At 36.0% G+C, this 6,550-nt stretch overlaps 1 long non-coding RNA gene across 1 annotated transcript; it reads right to left on the bottom strand.

The window, feature by feature from the left end:
• Nucleotides 1-5,583: 5,583 nt before the first annotated feature.
• LOC109612872 (uncharacterized) lies at nucleotides 5,584-6,210 on the bottom strand. Its single transcript, XR_009342541.1, has 2 exons — nucleotides 6,127-6,210; nucleotides 5,584-6,002 (listed from the first exon to the last, which is right to left on the bottom strand). It is a non-coding gene; the product is annotated as an uncharacterized LOC109612872 (long non-coding RNA).
• Nucleotides 6,211-6,550: the final 340 nt, after the last annotated feature.

A 6,550-nucleotide genomic window follows, 5' to 3' on the forward strand; every position in this document is an offset into this window, starting at 1 on the left:
TTCGGTTTGCCACTAGAACTCAAGCGCCGGCCATGGTGATGGTGTGGGCCGCCATAACAGCCGATGTTCGCTCTCTTCTCTTGTATTAATCGACCGTGACATCAGGCATCAGAATAAATTTCGAATATTATCGCAAAAATATTCTGGAGGGTATATTAAAGCCTTGAACACGCAAACATTGTGGCCGCAGACCTTGTACATTCCAACAGGACTCAGCACCATCGCACTCAGCACGCGCCACCCAAGAATGGTTACAAAATGAGATTCCTCGCACATGGCCACCAAAATCTCCGGAAACCAATCCGTTGGACTATTGTGTCTGGAGTATTTTGGAAAGCAAGGTTGGGACTAAAAAATACCAAAGTGTCGATCACCTCAAGCAAGCGCTTCGCCGGTTTTGGGCCAAAATACCGCAGAGCAACATTCGGCCAGTGTGTGACGGTTTCATTGGCCGTTTGAAGGCCATAATTCGTGCCAAATGTGACCAATTCGAACAAATCTAAACTTATTCTAAAACTTGATGCTAATTCCGACTTTTTTGCTTTCATTCAATGAAATTTTAAAATAAAATTTAAAAATTATGGCATTTGACTGTGTTGCAGTTTTTTTTTATCTCACCCTACAGTATGGGCTTCTTAATGAAGTTAGCTGCAAAAAAGTTAGAAAGCAATACCCTCCACCATTTGGAACGAATTTGGAAATTTCCAAAAAACAAAATCCTTTTAAAATTCTGTTTAAATCTTAAAAATACCGAATACAGCCGTTATGTTGGGGTCTCTACGACGCGAAGCTACATAGGCTTTGTTTGTCATAAGCCATTACCATATTAAAATTCGAAACTTGAAATAAACGGTGAATAATGTAGTTTAAAAATAATCAAAATACCGTATATAGAGAGGTACCCCTATATCGGAGCTATATGAAAACCTGGACCTGCATAGACAATTGTCTGTCACAGGCTGTAGCATCCATTACGAACTTCAAATACATCATCTCAAACAATTTCGGTGAGTATCGTACCTAAAATCGTCAAAATAACGAATATAGGGAAGTACTGATATATGGGGCCTATACGAAGACCTGCACCTGCAAACACAATTTTCTGTCACAGGCTGTAGTTCCCATTACGAACTTTAAATACGTAATTTGAAACTACTCCGGTGAATAATGACGCTAAAATCATCAAAATACCGAATTTTGGGAGGTACCGTTATATGGGGGCTATACGAAGACGTGGACCTGCACAGACAATTTTCTGTCTTAGGTTGTAGTATCCCTTTCGAACTCCAAATACGACATTTCAAACAATTTCGGTGAGTATTGTACGTAAAATCGTCGGAATACCGAATATAGGGAATATGGGGCCCGTACGACGACGTGGATCTGCATACCCAATTTTCTGTCACAGGCTGTAGTTCCCATTATGAACTCTAAATACGTAATTTAAAACTACTCCGGTGAGTAATGTCCACAAAATCATCAAAATACCGAGTATCCGGAGGTACCGTTATATAAGGGCTATACGAAAATGTGGACCAACATGGCACATTTACGAACTTAACCTGCCTACTGGAAAAATAAACATGTGTGCAATTCGTTCCTTCTATCTCAATTCGTTCGAAAGATAGCGTGATTACAACAGACGGACAGACAGACAGACGGACGAACAGGCAAACAGACTGACATCGCTAAATCGACTAAGAATTTTACGCTGATCAAGAATATATATACTTTGTTGGGTCTGACATGAGTATTTCGAGGAGTTACAAACGGAATGACAAAGTTAATATACCCTCCATAGTATGGTGGAGGTTATAAAAAAAGAATTTAATGGCAAATCTATTAACCCTCAAGAAACACTTACGACCTTTATGCCAATGTGGCCATGTAAATCTAGTTTTAAAACTGAATATTGTATGGCAGCACTTTTAAACGATTTTTGATTTATGTTTGTTTAAGGGTTAAAAAACTGGAAAACTAAAATTTTTGATACGTCAAGTTGTAAGGATTTTTCACGTGTTCCCAAGATGTCTGGTCGTGTTGGCTACGTGACTTTAGATTGCTGCACGTTTGCAGGCAACGCTTGAATGGGTAATAGAAACATCAGAAATCCACACACACACACACACATTCCCACTCATATGCACATACCCTAACGCCTTGACGATTATGAAGTCAAGTGGAGTGGCTTAAGAACCCATTTTTTATTATCCACTGGTAATAGTAAAAAATTTGCAATAAAAACTTTAAGTGCTCTGGGTTAAAAAACTTCTCTATGAAAATACTGAAAATGTCTTCTTTTTTCATTTTTGTGTTTCAATATCGACCGGGGTCACTACCTAGCCATTTGCGTGCAAGAGTTTGCATGTAATCGAGTTTAGAATTTAGTTTCGTTTTTTGTTTTCATTTCTACGTTAAATTCATTTTTATTGTTCCCCCTTGGCTGCTTCACAGCCCCAAGGGTTCTAAGCATTTAGTCGAAGCAGTTGTGAGCTTTTCGAAAATGAAAACAAACATTGGCGGGAATTCTGAGAACGTCATACAAGTATGTGTGTCATGTATGAACGTACATGTACATGGTTGCCATTCGGATAACTGCTGTCGTTTTATGACCGACATAGATGCGAAGCGAGAAGATAAGCGAATAGATAAATATCTGCTGCTGCGAAATATTTGAAAAAGGTGTGTCGTCATATTATGTTTTGCTATCATTACTTTATTTGTCTTTTAATTATTTTAATTTTTTTCTTTGGTTGCTGTTTTAATGTCGGTTGTTTGTTGTTGTTGTTGCTGCGTTGCCGTAACGATAACAACAATAGTCATGTGTTTCATTTTTTTTACTAATTTTAATAGAAGGCGAGGGAAGGTAGAAACAATCAAGGTCAAGGGTGGAACAGCGCAACCGGACCGTGTGGGATTTTTTGGGGAAAATTCACAAAATCGAGCTTTTCGCAATTATGGATTATATTGAAATCCTGACATTTTGGAGCAAGAAATTTTTCTATCCATTGTGAAAAAATGAGAAGCGAATCACAACCACTTCGTTCGGGTGCAAAATCACATTCAATTCTCTATTCGGCTCGCGACCAAATGTTTCAGTGAGAAGAGAAACAAGTAAAAAGGCTGTAACTTAGGCCGGGCCGAACTTTGAATACCCTCCACTATTTGGAACGAATTTGGCAATTTAAAAAAAAAAGAAAAGTATCCGCTAAAAATTCTGGTAAAATTTTTTAAATACCGAATGTAGCCGCTATATTAGGGTCTATACGATGACGTAGGGAACTTTTGTCATAAGCAATTAAAATATTCAAATGCGAAACTTAAAAAAATTCGGTGAATAATGTCGCAAAAATCATCATAATACCGAATATCGGGAGGTGATATGGTGGCTCTACGAAGATTTGCACCTGCACAGACAATTTTCTGTCATAGGCTGTAGTATACATTGCGAATTTCAAATACAAAATTTGGAACAGTTCCGGTGAATAATATCGCTAAAATCATCAAAATACTAAATATCGGGAGATTATACGGAGGCTCTAAAAAGACGTGGACCTGCACAGAAAATTTTCTGTCATAGGCTGTAGTATCCATTACGAACTTCAAATACCAAATTTGTAGCAATTCCGGCGAATAATGTCGCTAAAATCATCAAAATATCGAATATGGGAAGGTGCGGTTATATGGGGGTTCTACGAAGACTTGCACCTGCACAGACAATTCTCTGTCTTAGGCTGTAGTATCCACTACGAATTTCAAATACCAAATGTGAAACAATTTTGGTGAATAATGCCGCAAAAATAATCAAAATACCGAATATACGGTGGTACCGTTATATGGGGGCTATACGAAGACGTGGACCCGAACAGACAATTTTCTGTCTTAGGCTGTAGTAACCATTACGAACCTCAAATACCAAATTTAAAACAATTCCGGTGAGTAATGTCTCTAAAATCGTCAAAATACCGAATATCGGGAGGTGCGGTTATATGGGGGCTCTACGAAGACTTGGACCTGGACATACAATTCTCTGTCTTAGGCTGTAGTATTCACTACGAATTTCAACAATTTTGGTGAATAATGTCGCAAAAATCATCAAAATACCGGGGCTATACCAAAACGTGGACCTGCACAGATAATTTTCAGTCATAGGCTGCAGTATCCATTACAAATTTTAGTGAGTGGATTATAGTGGACCGATATATCCCATCTTCATACCAGACCTTGGGTTTACTAAAATATTGCGATCTATGTAATTCGAAGAGAACCGGAAGCTTATTTCGGATTTTATTATTCAAAATCTTGGCCCTTTATGGGGGAGGTACCAGAAGGAATGGTCCGATCTCTACCCTCTGTATAACAGATGTTGTGTTTATGGAAATATTGAGGTGTGCCAAGTCTGGACAATCGGACTCTTACCTCATATTTTATTAGATTTATAATTATTCAAAATTTTGACCCTAGGTGTGAGAGATACATGTTGGACTGAACCGATATTGTCCATTTTCGCATTCATTTTTCGGATTTACAAAGTTGGAGAAAAATCTCTTTCTGTGCAGTAAATTATTTTCTTTGAAAATGTTGATATTACCCATCTCCGAACTCGATCTAAGTTTGACAGTAATATTACGATGTATCAAGTTTGGATCAAATCGGATACTCCCTTCGAAACGGAAGGAGAGACATCGCTAGATCGACTCCAAATGTCCTGAAACGGATTTGGCCCAAAAAGACCTAGGGTCTAAACCCGTTATTTCAATGTGGCACGTTTTGGCCGTATCAAATGATACGTACCCTCACTAGCCATATGGCTGAGGGTATAAAAAGAAAATAGAGTTGGAAAATGAATTGTTAAATAAAGTTGGTTCTTCTACTTACGGCCAAATAAAAAACGCCTTCTTAAATTTTTCTTGCGAAAACCCGTCCCAACAAAAACAAATCAAAATTTTTAATTAAAACGTATAAACCAATTGTTCTCCAATTTCTAAAATATACTTACTTTCCATAAAATAGAGGCGAACGCTTTTCAATTTTTGTTGTAAAACGTAATACGTGTCTTCCGAATATTTTTAAATAGGTTCACCAATATTGTACAGAAATAATGTGCCAAGACCAAGATGCTTTCTTTATAATTCATGTCGAAAAACGTTTCCAAATTTCGCTTGGGATTATTGTATGTCTTCTTTTCAAAATAAGATATATATTTAGTTGAGTCCATGGTAGAATTAAAAGGTAGCCCTATCAGGCCAGCTGTAGGCAACTTGATATGTCAAACAAATTGTTGTAATATGAATTCGCCCTACAGATACATAAAATGAGAGAGTAACCTGAACAATTATTAAAATTGAAAATGTTGGAAAAAGTTAAAAAACAAAAATGAATCACCCAGACAAAAGTCTATGTCCTTTCATAATATCTTCATCAGGTCATATTTGAACAATAGATCTGATACCTATCCTACAAAATATTTAATAATCACTATTCTCATAAAATGTGATATTATTCCCAGTTCTCTTCAAAGTATTAATACTAGATTTAGTGAAAAATCTTTATGATACGCCCTTGAAATAAAGTAAAGATAAATAAGTGGTCAAATTCTGAGGATATATTTCTGTCGAAGCTCCGACTGAACTTTTTTTCTTAAAACTTGGACTTTTATCCTTTAGGACTTCAAGATAAACAATTGGTCTCATTTCAAAAATAATAATGTTTAGGTCTGAAATAAATCAACAAATCCACTATTTGAGATCCGCAAATATGCTTTCGAGATATAGCCACATCTGAGACCCGGAATGTTCTTCAAATATCCACGATTTAAGAGCCGGTAATTCTCTTTAAAATTTGAGGATTTTATGTGTTGAATCTACATTTTTAGAAATCCACGGCAAAATTCATTGTTTGGAGCAGCAGCCTTTGTAAATTATCCTCATTTTGGTGGTTGTTTCATGGTTTCTTGTCTTATTTCGAGTCTTCGACTTTTTGTTTGCTTTTCACAAAATTTCCTTGCAAAATATAAATTTTTTAAATATAAATAAAAATACAACAAAATTATTCAATGCTTCGTTCTGATTGGTGCAAAACAATTTGCCTCAAATTTTATATGTCAAGTAAATTCGCCTTGCCTACAATTTCGACATATCAAGTTCCGACAACATTTGCTTTGTTGTAATTTTCGCCTATGTTGTTACCTGGTATTTCTACCATGGTTGAGTCTTTTGTCGTCCTCTTTTATTTATTTATTTATAATTGTTTTTAATTAATTTATACATTGTACAGTGTTTTATTTCCAAAGTTTTAAAAAATATTTTATCACCAGGTATAATACATAAATCAATGATCCTACATTAAAAATGCCTCAGCAAACTTCGTTTTTCTAGAGATATTCCTCTTTTTTTGAAAAATAGTTACTTCTATTTTTAGTGATTATCTTTAAAAAAAGATTTAATTGACCAACTGTAGAAAAGAGAAGAGAAATATTTTGAGAAACCCCTTAGTTTAAACTTCTATTAAACTAAATTCCTTCGAAATCTCAATTCCCCTCCACAACAAA

The sequence above is a fragment of the Musca domestica genome, unplaced genomic scaffold, assembly GCF_030504385.1.
Source record: "Musca domestica strain aabys unplaced genomic scaffold, Musca_domestica.polishedcontigs.V.1.1 3, whole genome shotgun sequence".
NCBI classification, from domain to species: Eukaryota; Metazoa; Arthropoda; class Insecta; order Diptera; family Muscidae; genus Musca; species Musca domestica.